Source organism: Sinocyclocheilus anshuiensis, unplaced genomic scaffold (assembly GCF_001515605.1).
Source record: "Sinocyclocheilus anshuiensis isolate Anshui unplaced genomic scaffold, SAMN03320099.WGS_v1.1 scaffold371, whole genome shotgun sequence".
NCBI classification, from domain to species: Eukaryota; Metazoa; Chordata; class Actinopteri; order Cypriniformes; family Cyprinidae; genus Sinocyclocheilus; species Sinocyclocheilus anshuiensis.
The window spans coordinates 1,073,349-1,090,489 of record NW_015549597.1 but is presented as its reverse complement, the minus strand read 5'-3'; the positions used below and the strand labels follow the sequence as shown (position 1 = coordinate 1,090,489).

Genomic DNA, 17,141 nt, shown 5'->3' with positions numbered 1-17,141 from the left:
CACACCAAATTTCAGGCCGTGTAGATAGGCAAGCATATATACAAATCATTTAGTAAGCAGAAATCCTAAATTTACCTTAACATATTAAGTCAGAGGAAGATGCGACTGAATTGATGCTTGAAGAATGCACAGCCATGATAAACAGTTGGCGGTTAAAGTTTTCTATGCACAATTTGATTTGAGGAAAGTCACGAGACCTATTACTCCCTATCCAATCACGTTCATGGATAAAAAATAAAATTAAAATAAGCATGCAATGACCACAAACGGAGACTCGGCAAACTTCGCCACGGCTCATTCGGTTCTTGTTGAGTCCTCGGCAAACTTCGACAGTTGGTTGAATCGGCTCATTCGGTTCTTTTTGAGTTGGACGTGCTACTTCGGTTGTGCGTCCTGCGTCATCAACTCGGAACTAAAGTTCGATTCAGGGTGCTTTCACACCTGTAGATCGATTGCTTTATTCCGAAACAGGCATTAAAATGATTACAATGTTGCTTTTTATTCTTGGTGTGGTTCGCTTCGCCGTCTTGTGACTGAAAACACTTAACCACCGCGTGTTACAATGGAAGACTTCAGCATTAATTTCAACATATATGGTAAAAACAAATCTTTTTAGCCATGTAATAAGCAGGATAATGCACATCCAGTAATGTACCTCCGCTTCGCATCGGGGTCCTGATCACCCTGTCGGGGTTTATTCTGAGATAACAACCGGCTGGATGCAAATTATCCCGCTTATTACACGGCTAAAAAGATTTGTTTTTACCATATATGTTGAAATGAATGCTGAAGTCTTCCGTTGTAACACGCGGTGGTTAAGTTTTTCAGTCACAAGATGGCGCCAGACAGTCAACGATAGCGGAGTGACTCGTTAAGCATATAAGTAGTACGGGTCAAGATAATTCGTAGTACCCGGATGAGGATTTGTGAACCGGCTCAACCGGTTACTTCCTGAGAACCGGCTCAAAAGAACGATTCGTTCAAGAACCTAACATCACTAATTTTTAGTTGGAGCAAACAGTGAAGAAAAGGCATTATCAAGTGTGCAGTATACTCCTCCATGATAAAAAGCGATAATATAAGAGAGTTTTGAGTTTTGTTTATAATTTTTGGTTATTACATAATTTCTATTATACTTCCATTTATATTTTTTTTATAGACTATTAATATTACTCTATAGAAAACACTGTAAAGCATGAGTAGATGTATAATAACAGCCTGATATAACAGCTGCACTGTCACAGCACCAGTCAGTGTGAATATTGCACTTATTAACCTTTTAAGGTTCACTTATTAAGTTCATGTATCAAATTAAATTGTTTACAAAAGTGAATTCATTAATCCATTAACTGCAGGAATTTCTGTAAACGCTGTGAACTGCCACCAGACTTTTGTCTTTTCTCTCAGAAAAATTCTCTCTCCATATTTAATTTAAACCTCTTAACAGTTAAAGGTAATTTGTATACTTTATTAAATGTTCAAATCATTTATTATTTATTTAAGTAACATAACACTGTAATTCAAATACATTCTAAATATAAATACTATCTAAAAACTATATAAACTTAATTTAAATAAACCAATCGAACTGGTCAGATTTCTATCTGTCACCGGCAATGTTAAATATTTACACTGGAAGAGTTCATGAAAATAAGGAGTGAATTTGCACCCCTAATAATATCAATAGGCAAAGCAAAATGTGGTAGGCTACATCCTTTTATAAAACATTTCATAGCGATTGCACTTACAAATTATGTAATTATTCTCTCGCTTACTTTTGTCATTTAAACCCAGTATGACACAAAATATTCACTCTGCTCTTTTCCAAAAAAATCTAATCTATAAAGTGACCAAGATAGGGGCTGTTAAACTCCATAAATGCACAAACGCTATTGCTTAATCACAAAAATACTGTAATTATATTCCCTTACTCCTTTAATACATTTCTTATGATTATCCCACATTTCTGCCAAAATACCATTGTGCAGTTAGTGTTACTAAAGTAAATCCACGTTAAATGATGCCGATTGATTGCACACAGTGTTTCTCAGCACTGTTTCTTCTGGCCGTAAACTATTTAAGAGTCAGCAAAAATCCTATTAGTTAAAATATTTTTTAATTCATATTTTAGGACCTTTACAGTATGTCAACAATAGATAAGTAGCATGGGAAAATGCATGTTCTTCCTGATTCAAAGCCAAATATAACCTTACTAACATTTTCAAGATTAAGATGTCTACAAGGACGTTTTTCCTTATTGGTTATAAGTGCGTGTTATCTGCAATGGCTCAATAAAAAGGCTTTAATGAGATGTTTGTTTTGTGTGAGTCTTTAACTGATTTTCTTTGTCTCTGTCCTGTCAGGAAGCCCTGCAGGCTCAAGTGAGGAAGCAGTTCTTCAGCTCTGGAGTGAACAAGCGCTCATTGGACTGCATTGAAAAAGCGGCCTTCTTTGTCACACTGGATGATCAGGAAGAAGGCATGATGGGGAGGATCCCTCCCTGAACTTGGACCACTATGCCAAATCCCTCCTTCACGGAAAATGCTGTGGCAGGTGGGTGAGCAGCATAACGTGTTTGTACTGAGAAACTTTGCGTGACCAGCACATTGCTTCACTTCTGGCCTCCTTCCCTCAGGTGGTTTGATAAGTCATTTTCTGTCGTGGTGTATAAGAATGGAAAGAATGGGCTAAATGCAGAACATTCTTGGGCCGATGCTCCGATAGTGGCCCACTTGTGGGAGGTAAGTGTGGGAGTCTCGGAGCAGTAATGAACTTGGCGTTCATCATACATCAAATGTCATGGTTCAAGTTTCAATATTAGTCACCAACCCACTGCCTGTGTCATTTGAAACATTTACGACGCTGATTTTAGAATATGCAGTTAAAGTGTCTGTGGGTGTTCTGTTTGGACAAAGACCACTTTGATGACCTCCACAGCAGCTTTCTGCAGAAGACATTCCATTCACACCTCCACACATACAAAACATGTGCATCAAATGTGTGATGTTCTTTAATGAGTGTTTACAATCTTGTTTGGGTTGAATGTTTTTCAGATTGTATATTTCACTCACTCTGGCCACAGACACATTTCATTTGGGTTACACAGCGGATGTGAACTGCAGGGGAGAGATTGAGCGCTCATTACCGCCTCCTCAACGCTTGAGCTGGGACATACCGCTGGAGGCAAGATGAAAAGCTTTCTCTTTTTTTGTTGTACGCTTTCTGTGCTCCTCATCAAACTTTGGCATGTTACCCATGTCATGTCACAAATCAGGCTCTTCATGCAATCTGCAAAACATTTAAGGATGATTGCAAACCATGCATGTATGCACAATGCACATACACACACACAAATAACATCTTCTTCCTTCTTCCTTCTTCCTTCTTCCTTCTTCCTTCTCCTCCCTCAACTTTCATGATGTTTTGAAGATTCATTGATAGATTCAATACTATTCAACAGCAACATGTGTCTGGTTATGGATGATAACATGAACATAACAACTCTAGTTCCTTATCCTTATCAGTTCTAGGTTTGATTTTCTGACGCTGCAGAACAGGCAGTAAGTTTATGCATTACTGTTTTAATAATCATATGCCCACTTTAGGCTCTGTTTGGTCCATAAAAGAAGTGCTTTTTTCCTAAAGCAACTATTATTGGAGAATGTTCATGCAAAATTGCCTACTAAATCTTTTTAGATAGTAGATACGTGTATGGAGGTACTCATGGTGCATTGTAACTGTAAGTACAGTTGTGGTCAGAATTATTGGCACCCTTAGTGAATATTATCAAAGAAGGCTGTGAAAATAAATCTGTATTGTTTATCCTTTTGATCTTTCATTCAAAAAAAATCACAAAAATCGAACCTTTCAGCAAGTAAAACAATCAAAGTGGGGGAGGGGATCACTTTATGAAATAAATGTTTATCTCTAATACATGTTGGCCACAACTATTGGCACCCCTAGAAATTATTATGAGTAAACATAAAATTTCATGTTTGTTTGTAGTCAACCTGGTGTGCTAAAATTGGTAAATATATTGTAAAAAATTGTGTGTGAGTGTGTGCATATATAAAGCCAGAACCTGGATACTTTTGTCACGGTTCATGGGTCCGTGCAGTCCTTTTGCGTCTTGTCATGTGGGTGTGTGTGTGTTACGTCATTCATTAGTGGTGGCAGCTGGCGCTCTAGCGCGCCAGCTGCAACTCATTAGCGATGCCTTTATAGGGCGTTTTGTTCAATGTGTTTGTCGGTTCATTATCTCATGTCCCTGAACCGACCGACACATGGATCCAGCGAGTGCGGCAGAACTCAGGGACTTTTTGTCTAAGACTAACATTAGCATGGAGCATCAGGAGGATCAGATGATGGCCACGGGGCGTGCCGTTCAGGCCCTGGTTGTTCAGGTGTCTGAGCTTACCACCCAGATCCAGCATCTGAAGGCAGAGACGGCTTCAGGTCAGCAACCAGCCATGCTTCATCCACCGGTTTCGGTGGGCCCGATTGTCTGCACCGATGAACCTCGGCTACCACCTCCAGCCTTTTATTCCGGGGAACCCCAGTTATGTCGTTCTTTTCTGGCCAAATGTTCTCTGTACATTTCCCTCCAACCGTCATCGTTCCCCACTGAGGAGGCTAAAGTGGCGTTTGTGATAACGTTGCTCTCGGGATGAGCTGCTAGCTGGGGAACCACCATGTAGGAACAGAGACTCCCTTGTTGCTCTTCATTCCAGGCATTTTCCGGGGAGCTACGGAGAGTGTTTGATCATGCCGCTTCGGGCAGAGAGGCAGCACGACTTCTCGCCGAGTTGCGCCAAGGACAGAGCACGGTCACAGACTATTCTATCGAGTTTCGCACATTGGCTGCAGAGTGTGGGTGGAATGCAGAGGCACAGTGGGACATGTGTCTGTTTGGAGTTTCTGATACGGTTAAGGACGAGATAGATTCATCGGAGTTACCTACTGGGGTGGACAAACTCATAGCTCTAGCTATTCGGGTGGACACCCGATTGCGGAGGCGGGCTCAACGACAGCTCCGAGAACCGCCGTTCTCTTCACAGAGTCATTTGCCATCACTCACCAGTAAAACTGTGTTCTCTCTTCCAGAGCCCAAGCCCAAGCCCATGCAGGTGGGAAGGTCCCGACTCTCGCAACAGGAGAAGCAGAGACGTAAGAGAGAGGGACTGTGCTTATACTGTGGCGCCACCGGACACATCGCAGCACAGTGTCCAGTAAAAGCCAACACCCGCCAGTAGGTAAGAGGTTACTGACGGGTGCCGTCGCTAGACACAAATCCTCTTGTTCGAGCACTCGTATTTCTGTGAGGCTGGTAATACAGTCATTTAATTATGACTGTGAGGCTTTAGTGTCGGTCCGGAGGAGAGAAGTTGGGTACCTGCTAGGGACATACTGGACCACTCTTTTATCGATGAATTTAATCGTCAGCTAAGTCTTCCTGGGAATGTCAGGAGGCATTCCTAGGGGGAGGGGTACTGTCACGGTTCATGGGTCCATGCGGTCCTTTTGCGTCTTGTCATGTGGGTGTGTGTGTGTTACGTCATTCATTAGTGGTGGCAGCTGGCGCTCTATCAGAGCGCGCCAGCTGCAACTCATTAGCGATGCCTTTATAGGGCGTTTTGTTCAATGTGTGTTTGTCGGTTCGTTATCTCATGTCCTGTCTCCTTGTCAGTTCTCTGTTTTCAGTTCACGCTCAGCCAGGGTACGGATCTTCAGCCCTCGCCTTGGGTAGGCCAGCGCTGAGTGAGGAACGCTGCTCGGGAGGAGCCCTGATCTTGACCGAGACTCCGGACTATGATCACATTTTGTCTCCGTCTATTGTGGTTACAAAATAAACCCTTATTTTGCACTTGCACTTGGATCCTGACTCTTTTCTCCCGTAACAATTTTAGGCAATTTAGAAATCCTGGAAGGAATCAAAGGAATAAAAATTATGAAATATCAGTTGTGTTATTTAACAAATAATAATATAAATAAATTGACAAACAAATTGATTGTTTATCTATGCTTAAATCTTAATTAAATACAACAAGAAAATATTGCATGAACTCATTTAAATTACTTTAACATGCTACATTTAAATAGCATTTTAATAAAGCATTTTTAACTTTTTATGTCTGTTAATTAATTATTAACTAGTAATAAATGTAATTATTAATTTAATGTTTAGTTATTCGTTTCATATTTTTTTATTTTTGACTTAATGCATTTAATTTGTTTCTTAATTTTATTTTAAAATGGTACACCTAGTGCACTATAGAGCTTTTAAAAATATTTGTTTAACGCAGTGCAGCACGTAAGAGTTACACAACTTTTTTGTACAGTTCCCAGCCAGGCAATCTTATCTAAGTGTAATCTAATGTTCCCGTATTGAAGGGAAACCTTTATATGAGTTTCATATCTTCAAGGTTCAGTAATGTTGCACTGGCTCATGTATGTATGCGTTTGCCTTTTTATTTAGAAATGTAATCATTGATCTTTCTGTATATTTTATAATTTCTATTATGATAGCTGTAGCAATATTTAACAAAACTCTGCATGTCACTTTGTCACTTCACTGCGGTACTTGGAAGGTCTAAAAATGTGCCCAGTCAATCAGGGATTTTCCCTGCAGCCTCTTCTCAGGGTCGGTAGTTCACTTGCAAATAAGCATTGGGGATTTTTTTGTGTATGTGTAAACACAACTTCCTTGTGTGCATTCTTGACAATGGAAGCATGAATTGTATTTTACATGATATAAGGGACGTGCCTAGTGGCCAGCACGCAAGTTCTTTTACACAATGAAAAATATCTGTAACAATTCACTTGAAGTCTTTGTTGTAACACATCAAAGTATTCTTAAAAGGATACTCCACCCCAAAATGGAAAATTACTCATGTCGCTCCAAACAAAACTGAAGCAGTTATATTAGTATTAATATTAGTACCTGTAATAAAGTCTTCTGCGGTTATACACTTGCTGATATTCCAGCGTCTTGTACAGTATCATCATTTTTATCATGTGTTATGATGTTCTTTTACTCAGTTAACTGGCAATTTTTTTTTTAAGTGCATAAAAACTCTAAGAGTATTTTTCTTTCTAAAAATGTCTAATCTATAGGATATTTCTCTGAATTTCACCACCGAAGCAAATGGGTAAGTATAGAAACTTTTCCTCCATGCTATACCATGATCCCGGTGCATGACACCTTACCAGAGGCGGACAAAGTACTCAACTCCATTACTTGAGTGAAAGTACAGATACTGCTGGTCAAATATTACTCCATTACAAGTAAAAGTTGTAAAGACAGATTTTTACTTAAGTAAAAGTACAGAAGTACTTGCTTTTAAAAGTACTTAAGTACCAAAAGTAAATTTCCTTTTTTATGTCAATGCACTATTTTGTTGTTGTACGTAATACTTGCAAAGTAACGACTTTCTACTTCGAGGACCTTGATAGAAATGTAGTGGAGTGAAAAGTACAATATTTGTCTTTCAAATGTAGTGTTAAAGTTAAAGTCACAAGTTCCCAGAAAAAATAATACTCAAGTAAAGTACTGATACTCAAAACGTGTACTTAAGTACAATACTCAAGTAAATGTACTTAGTTACTGTCCGCCTCTGCACCTTACCAGCTATATTTTTTATTTAATCACTGATACAACATTCAGCAGTGTTCTTCTAGAACCCAAAGGAATGAAAACCAATCACAGGCATACTGGTCTCCTCTCTCCGCTGTCTTTCTGTAGGTTCAGACGCAGGTGTTCGAGTCTCTCGCTGTTGCGCAAGCACTGGCTGATGATGTGGACTGTCATGTGTTTCCCTTCAGAGAATTTGGGTAAGGCCGGATCAAGAAAATGAAAATGAGCCTAGATTCCTTTGTGCAGCTGGCCCTGCAGCTGGCCTACTACAGGGTACTTCAATCTTCATCGTCCTGACAAAGCGAAAGCATTGATAATAATAAGTATGCGTGAGAAAAGTCTCACATATTGAAGGTCAGCATTCTTAATAGGCCATTTTTTAGCCCTGGGAAGGGACTTTCTCTTATTTGTCTCATGTGTTGTGTTCATACTCTCATTCTGCTTTCAGTACAGTTCCAATTGATATAATAACAGGAAGTTGTTTTCTAGATCACTGTCTCATTTGTTCTTTGACCTTTAGGACAGAGGGACTTCCTGCCTGACGTACAAAGCCTCCATGACTCGTCTGTTTCGCGAGGGCCACACTGAGACCGTCTGATGCTGTTCCAATGAAAGCTGTGTCTTTGTCCTTGCACTGGAAGCAGGAGAGGTTAAGTCAAATTCTTCCTTCTACCTTTTGGGGACTTTTTGAAGAAGGAACTTTTGAAACCCTATCAGCAGTGAACTTTTCACATTGATTTTTATCAAAATGCCTCAGCTGACTGGAGCATGCTGTAAATCCAAAGATCCTTCTCTTTCCGTCTCTGTTACTGACAGCACTTCACTGAGGAATCAGGAATGCCACCTAAAAATAAAATGAAGGAATATTTATCAATTTGTTAGTTAAAAAATAAAAATATAATATGACTGTTGAATAAATAGACATTTAAACTGTTTATTTAATGTTTAAAAATGTAGTTAAATGTAATGAATTAAAATAAATAAATCACTTTTGAAATGGTCAAATAAAAAGACCTGTTTTATAAGTTGATTGGCTAATTGATGAAGAAAATTATTTGGCAAAATAATAAAGAAAACAATTTATAAATTGATAATGCTATTTGTAAATACTTTATAAAAATACTATTTTAAAGTTTGCATGCAAAAATGATTTATTCTTTTATTATTTATTGTATAATTAAATTACATTTTGAAACATTTTATTATTTTATTAAATAATAAAAAAAATAAAAGGTCTGTTTGTTTCTATTTTGATATGTTGATATGATATGATGAAACCATTGGTAGTTGAGTTCTTAATTAGATTTTTAAGTGCCACAGCCCTCCATAATTACTTTGTACTGTCGTGTAACCTCTCGCATGGCAGTTATTTCATTTTGCCTGATTTTTCTTCATAGGACGGAGAACATTGCCGCAAGCTGTTCCGAAAGGCTGCTGAGAAGCATCAGAACCTCTACCGCCTGGCCATGACTGGATCTAGCATTGACAGGCACCTCTTCTGCCTATATGTGCTCTCAAAATACCTGGGGGTAGAGTCTCCTTTCCTTAAAGAGGTTAGTGTTTGTCTGTATTGTGGAGACCGATTCATTTTGTGCAGTCATGGATGAGAGATTTGCTTTTCTTTGCTTTTGATTATGCTTTTCTTCAAAGATCTTTTCTTTTGTATCTTACATCATTATGGGAGAGGAAATTATCAACTTCCATGTGTCCTGCACAGAGACTGTAAGAGCAAAACAACCCTACATCACTACATGCTCTGAAATTGAACAATTAAGAACAACTGACTACTTGCCTTTTTTATGGAGCTGCATCAAGATCATTTTTAATGCACTCACAGGGCACATGTCAGATCATGGCATTGTTTTGACTTCCTGTTCTATATATAGGTTGAAAAACATCTCAATATGATAATGTATATAAAGCAGAAGTAAAGTATAAAAGACAATATAGTGAATTAAAGAAAGAGAGTAATAAATCTTTAATAATATGAATATAGTTCATATCATTTTCATATTTTGTTAATAAAATGTAGTAGGTAGAATCCTGATTTTCTAATTATAACAAAAATGTCTATAGATTTGTTTTAAGCATCTTTTATGTTCCGTGCATTATTTTTTTTTAATCTTCCACTCACTTAAAATTGTTGGGTTAAAAATGACCCAATAGATAACCCAATGGTGGGTTGCTATAGTACCTACCTAATGTTGAGTTATTTTAACCCAATGGATTGGGTAGTAAGTTAGTAACCCAATGCATTGGGTTATAAAATAACAAATTTGTTGGGTTATTTGGCCAAAATGTTGCTTTAACCATCCTGGTATTATTATTAGTAGTAGTAGTAGTATTATTAGTATTAGTATTGCTATGTAAATAATAATATACAGCATCCAAATATTTTGAAAACACTTTATTTCGATTACATTTAAAGTTGCAAAAACTTCTATTAAATGAAATAATTGGTTGAAATTGTCACTTTCTTATCACATTAGGTTACTTGCAATTGTTTCAGTTTACAAGATAAATATAAATTCACAAATAAACAAACAAACAAACAGAACAAAGCTAGTACAGCAGTGTAATTACAGCTGAAACAGGCTTACTCAATGTTCAAAATTTAAAATAATCTAAACCATGTATCAACTGCTTGTAAAAAGACGGTCTTGCTTCAGTGCCATTTCTCCCACAATAATGAAGGATGGATTTTATCCCAAAACTGCAGGACATGAGGGTATCGCCTTTGTTGCTCCTCCTCCTCCTCCTCCAAATACAGAATGAAATTTGTTCCAACCTTTAAACAGAAATTTAAAATGGTAAATAATATGCATACATAGGATCAAATAATACCCAAAAATGTATTGTCGTAAATGATGCACTTACCCACTTTGTATGGCAATGAAGGAGGACGTCAGGGTTTTAATGCAACTTTAATGCAATCTCCAAAGACCATCTTAAATAGAAAGAACAATGGATTAATCACCGAACAAGAATGGGCAAAATAAGGGAAAAAATCCACACTTTTTTAAACCATGGTAGCAGTCTTACATTCGACTTCTTACTGTTGTAATAATGGATTAATGTTATATATCCGTGTGTTATATATCAATTTGATTAGCTGAGTGTTACAAAAGTGGTGTTTGTATCAATATAGACAAGGTGTGGGGATTTTTGAACTCCTTCTGCATGTTACATTGTTATGATAGTGGGTGGTAATGACAGTGTGTCAGTGACATACAGAATAAGTTATGTAAAAACTATATATCACACTCGTAATCATGCTGTTAGACTCTATATCAGCAGGCTGTGGTTATCTGTGGTCTCATACCTGATCTAGATTGATCTAGAGTCTAATGCAAAATTCACATTACAAAGATGGCACAGATGCACTTCTGAAAGTAGCTTTTATGTGTCTTTACATACTGTTTAATGCTGCATTGCTATACAGAGAATTTTGAGCAGGCACAAGCAGCCTTAACTCAGCTATTTAAAGACACCTTCACAGTGCTCTTGTTTGTGTGATTTTTCTCAAAGGGATAGTTCACCCAAAAATGAAACTTTTGTCATCATTTACTCACCCTCAAGTTGTTCCAAGCCGGTATGAGTTTCTGTGTTCTGTTGAACACAAAAGTAGATTTTGAAGAATGTGTATTTATTCATACTATGAAAGTAAAATATATTTTGTGTACAGCAGAAAAAAAACTCATGGAGATGTGGAATAACATAAGTAATAAAAAAGTTTCAGTTTCGGGTGAATTAACCCTTTAAGGGCCAGTTTTACTAACAGCTGGCGCCAGCGCAAACCGTCTTTTGGTGTTAAAATAGTACTGTCAGGTTTTACTAAAGACGCACAGTGAAGAATTAGCACTGAAAAGGCGTGGATAGTTATTTTTGCCCCTGACCTTACTGAATATGCATTTGTAGGAGTTTCCCTTTCAGACGCAAAATTTATAGGAGGAGAGTATTCAAATGAATCACGCAATGCGTTTTATTAACGTTTGCGCTCGTCAAATTACTGGCATTTGCGCCATTATTTGACGCCCCAAAAAAGCATGTCTTAAATTATTTTGCGCTTGAAATGGCTGCAATTATTGTTGCTGGAGGAGGTATCGCAGAGAACATCGATCGTGTGGTAGAAGGGTGATTTTTAATGCATGTATTAATTTATTTGGAATGCCAGAAGATCACATTGTCTGAACATATTGTTTGCCAAGCCATGTTATTTTTAATTTGCTTCAGGAAATAAAAGATGACTTGGAACCCTCAACTAGGAGTCTCACAGGTCTATCAAAACTTCTTGCAACCCTTCATTTCTGTATGGGGATCAGCTGAAGGTCAGCTGATGCGAGCTTGACTAACGTGACCTGCCAGAACTAACGCTACGCTTGATTTTTTGGCCTCCAGTTCTTTTCAACGTAGCCTACTGTTGCTTATTTATTTCTTTATTCTTTATTTGCAACTACGCTAATTTGCGCTGTTCTTGGTATATTGCATTGGTTGATATGTAAATTAGATGTTGCATCTGTGTTCTTTAATTTGTGCATTGTTAGTAAATCACCCACATAAATTTCCACACCCATCTTATTATTTTGCATTTAAGCCTCTTTTTGAGCATAAAATGTAATTATATTCTGAAAATGTAATTGTTGCATGTCCAATTATTTAGTTGTGTTATCATTTATCCATATCGATTCGGGGTGTACTTTCTCCCAAGTGGTATAGTTAAGACGTATGGGGTTTTGACAGAGGAACTTTTATTAACGTTAGAAATTGTGTAAAATCCAGCATCCTGTTCAGACCCTATTATATAGTACATACAAACAGTATTAATTTTATTTAACAAGAACGGTTATTATGTGACTATACCTTGAAACCGATAATGGTGTATTTTGATAATTGATGATAATAATGCTCCGCTCTCTTCCATGTTCAGTTCTTCATGTCTGAAGTAGCGGCGCGTGTAATCAGTGTAGGTCACAGCGCCCTCTGTCGGTGAAAAATAATCACTACATGATTGCTCTGGTAACCAGCAACTTTCCAGAGATAAAGCGTTTCATTTCTGTGTGTTTCGAAGGGTTTTAATTTTACACTGTAATTTCCAGATGAATTCTGAAAATGTAATTGTTGCATGTCCAATTATTTAGTTGTATTATGATTTATCCATATCGGGGTGTACTTTCTCCCAAGTGGCATAGTTAAGACGTATGGGGTTTTGACAGTGGAACTTTTATTAACGTTAGAAATTGTGTAAAATCCAGCATCCTGTTCAGACCCTATTATATAGTACATACAAACAGTATTAATTTTATTTAACAAGAACGGTTATTATGTGACTATACCTTGAAACCGATAATGGTGTATTTTGATCACTGATGATAATAACGCTCCGCTCTCTTCCAAGTTCAGTTCTTCATGTCTGAAGTAGCGGCGCGTGTAATCAGTGTAGGTCACATGGACAAACTACACGAAAGGACATGTAGTTTTGAATAAAAAGGCGACATACCTTCACTCATATATGTAAAATGTTCCCCCAAACTGTCGAGACGAACAGAAAAAGTAAGGAAACCGTTTTTTATAGGTTTGAAATTGATCGACTTCAGAGCGCTCGTGTCGTTAGTCAAGTCAAGAGTGCAGATAACGGATTAAAATATCAGCCGACAGGGGAGATGTAAACATACTCGTAGGAAAAACAGCAATATCACTGTGTCAGGGCTTAAAGACACTTTGTAACAAACAAACAACAACATAACGCACACATATTAATTTACTGCTGTATCATCTGTCGCAGTTGCACCGATCGACCGTTGGAATTTACATTTTTAACCCAACTGGTTGCGTTGTTATAGAAATAAATAACCCAATAAACATAGGAATAACCCAACAAAACGACCCAACATGTTAACACAGATATTGGGTACAGTAAATAACCCAACGTTTTTTAGAGTGCAGCAGCATATTTGTCATGTTTGTTTTGTTATATAATAGACCCAGATTTTGTTAACTACATGACAAAATAATGATGTGCTAAAACAATTGATGAGGATGTGAATGCACACAATTTACCATTGCCAGCTAAGTTTTGGTTCTCTTCACAACATTTTGAATTGGAAATATAGGAAAAAAATTCTCCTGTGAGTTCAGTTGCTGTGGAGTAGACTTCACTTTCACTATTTATTATTCTTATATTTAATAGACATTTGGTGTCTTGTTTTGAAAGATAAGTAATTTATTTCATAATGTTTATATAGCATATTAAACTAAAGTGCGGTTAATTTTTCTTGTTTATAGGACTCTGCTCAACCCAGACTTCAAGGAAGCCACAAAAGCCAACCTGACAAACAGTCGTAAATCCTGCTGCGTGTTTGTATGAAGATGGGTTTAAATTTATGTCATTATTTGTGCATTTTATATTTAATTCTCTTCTGTTTTTTGGGTTTGAGTTTTGTGATATAGTGGATCTATTCCAGTGTCAGTACTGAAAATAATTGGTAGAGTTTCTGGTTTTGCTAATTCCTGCTGGAGCAGTTTTGCTGTACCTGTCATAAATCACTGAAACAGGTGTCCTGAGGAATTACATCTGTCTGTGTACATCAATTACATCTGTTTGCTGAACAGCAAAAAGGTGTCAGGCCAGTCAACTACTGTGTGCGACATCTGTTTGCTTATATCTGTAGTTGTGTCTTTACAGGGTATGGTTATGAAGAGAGGCTGTGTGGTTAAAACCTGTGTGGCTGGGTGGATTGTTTTTTAAAAATTAAATTCATTAATTTCATTCCTCCATGATTTAAGATGCAAGAAATGGATAATAAAAAGCTATCCTTTCACATTCCCATTCGTATCAATGTCCATTGCTTGGCTGACACAGGGTCCCCTGAAATTGTGTGGGTTTTGAAATTGAGCCAAGCTAACCCGACAAACCTTGAAAGAAAAAAAATGTAGTCATGTTAATTTGTACAGGAATGAATCTATCGAATTCACCCATTCAGCAACGACATAGCATGCTCAATTAATCTCTTTCCAGATGTTAAATGGATCAACTTGCCATGAAGACTCTGATTAACTCTGTTGAAGCCATGGTTATATATGAATATTGATGAATCTGCTTGCTTAGCTGATGTATTATACAGCACAGTTTAAGTAATATATGTCAGACTCTGTTCCATGTTTTTTCTGTGTCTTGCTCCCCAGGTGTTCCTTTCCCATGTTTAATTTGTCCCAGGTGTTCCCCATGATGGTTTATTGCTCCCAGGTGTGTCTCGTCATCCCCTCCTCCTGTGTGTGTTGTGTTGTGTTGTGTTCCCAGTCCGCTGTTGTACGTCTTCGTGTGAACGTCTCCCTTGGTGCAAATAAAGTCTTGGTAAAGTATTCTCCAGCGTCTCCTCGTGTGTGTGCAACGTGACAATATATTAGATGTGGCTTTTGTTTTTTAATGCAATATAAATAAATTATGAGATTGAATGTGCCACTTCTGATACTTAAAATAATTTTACAGGAGTAACAATATTGAAATGTTCTTGTAGTTATATTCCATTATAATTTGTATCATTTATATTTGCTTTTCAAATGGACTTTTGCATAGGAACATCTCAGGGAAACATACATTGTTCAAAGCACAGTATGACCTTCTTTTACTTCTGTAGAGGACATACGAATATGCTTTTTACTTGCAGGTAAATAAGATAAAATAAAAATCTTTGTTATTGCTGTGAAATATTAGATATTCCTGTTACATCTGTCCAAGTACTATATATAATGAACCCTCTGACCTGTTACTGACAGCAAAAGATAAAAGGATGGAATGACGCAATGGATCAGAAAAAGGCAAGCCCTGGCACAAAACGTGTACTTCTGTATATGTACGTATAATTCCGATTCAAACTTGTCGATATTCACAGTATCACGTGTCTTATTGCTTAAATGAAACGCCTTCAGTTTTATTGGTTATAGAGTGTCCTACAACAAACGGTGTAGAGGTGAAAGAGGGTGGGGACTTTCTCCACTTGTCCATGAGCGACTGCACATGAACTTGCGGTTGGTCTATAAACAGTGCTGTACATCGCACGGTGAGCCCACGCTTACATGAGAGCATCGTTGACTGCGTATAAACACTGTGAAATTCCACTTGTCACTTTCTCCTGCTTCCTGTCTGGTTTCTTAGGGGGATTTTAAACTCCTTGCAACACAAGGGGGGCCGTTGCTTGAGGCTGCAAAACGAAAGTATGTTGCAGACCAAGACAAGGCGGCTGAAAGGTAAGGCGTGTGTTTGAGAGTGTGCTGTGAGATGCATGGTTTTCAAACCAAAACCTCCATTGGGATTATATTATTATAAAATAGCATAAGAATTAAATGTATTTTATTTATTTAGTTCTTAAAAATATGCATTTATTAAATAGCCATTTTGAGTAGGCTGTTATAATACTGTTGCGAAATTGTTGGCGCTGTCGGTATTAAAGTGGCATCTGAGGTTTTAGTTTCTCCGGCACATGCCATTGGAAGTTATTCACAGATTTTAGTGACGTACCCGTTTGCGAGGGCCATGAGGACGCGTTTGGCAGCCCAAACGCTGGATTTTTGTGTGACGCGATGTTTTAATCCTGTCCTATTTAGGCAGTAGACATTTCTTCTCGGTTTAAGGAAAGTATCTCTGCAATCACACGTCACGGTTCAGCGATTTAAAAAAAAAAAATTTGTACTAAATGTGTTTTTCAAATATTGCATGCTTAAATGGCATATAACTTAACGAAATGTATCCATTACATGTCAATTTTTCATATTCAGTTTTCTGAATGACAAACCACCCGAGTACATTTTCACGTGAGTGTCTGCACATTTAATTCTGTCAAACAGATTGTGAACAGAAAATGAATGGGGTCGATTCGTGTCGAGTGAACGGGGTTTAAGAGAGTTCTGAGTGAAGCAGCGGATGCAGCGATAACCTTTCCATCCGACAGTTTAACCAACAGATAGCACACAGTCTGTAGAACAGGCTACAGTGTGAAATATGTCAATGATGAAGGCTAGGCGTGTGGAATATGTATGAACAACAAGCAGGGTCGCTGAGGAGACAGTGAGGAGCACCCCTTTTTTTTTGTATTAATAAAATTGAACATTAAACATTTAAAATAATGTCATGTAGTCTATTAGGCCTAGGCTATACTAAAGTAATAGGCTAACAACATTAGCAAATAGTTTGTACATTGTCTGCAGATTGTCATCATTTTATCTTTTATCTTAAGATTTATGCATTGCTCAAGACATTGAGCAAATAAATATAACAAACAATAGGGTAAAAAATGACAAACTATTTCCAAGTTTTCCACCTTTTTTATGTAGCCTACGGAAATCACGCTTTCCTTCTCCCGTTCTCTCAGTCGCACACAGTAGGCCTACAGACACGCACTCGCGCACACACACAGAGACATGGACAGAAACTTCCCAAATCACACTTACATTTACATTTAGTCATTTAGCAGACACTTTTATCCAAAGCGACTTACAAATGAGGACAATAACA

At 37.6% G+C, this 17,141-nt stretch overlaps 1 protein-coding gene, 1 long non-coding RNA gene and 1 pseudogene across 6 annotated transcripts in view; 2 read left to right on the top strand and 1 right to left on the bottom strand.

The window, feature by feature from the left end:
- The window catches only part of LOC107658417 (carnitine O-palmitoyltransferase 1, liver isoform-like), a 19,841-nt pseudogene extending 10,341 nt beyond the window's left edge, over window positions 1-9,500 (top strand).
- A 762-nt stretch (window positions 9,501-10,262) lies between these two features.
- Window positions 10,263-11,221, bottom strand: LOC107658434 (uncharacterized). The gene is made up of 3 exons (XR_001630786.1): window positions 11,206-11,221; window positions 10,511-10,580; window positions 10,263-10,421 (listed from the first exon to the last, which is right to left on the bottom strand). It is a non-coding gene; the product is annotated as an uncharacterized LOC107658434 (long non-coding RNA).
- Window positions 11,222-14,952: 3,731 nt separating this feature from the next.
- Window positions 14,953-17,141, top strand: part of LOC107658433 (uncharacterized) — an 18,207-nt gene continuing 16,018 nt past the window's right edge. For 4 of the 5 annotated variants that reach the window (XM_016446978.1, XM_016446976.1, XM_016446979.1 and 1 more), the window contains exons 1-5: window positions 14,953-14,984; window positions 15,207-15,297; window positions 15,407-15,483; window positions 15,575-15,690; window positions 15,786-15,877. The gene's annotated coding sequence lies outside the window, so the exon portion shown is untranslated. The other variant, XM_016446974.1, reaches the window with a different exon arrangement.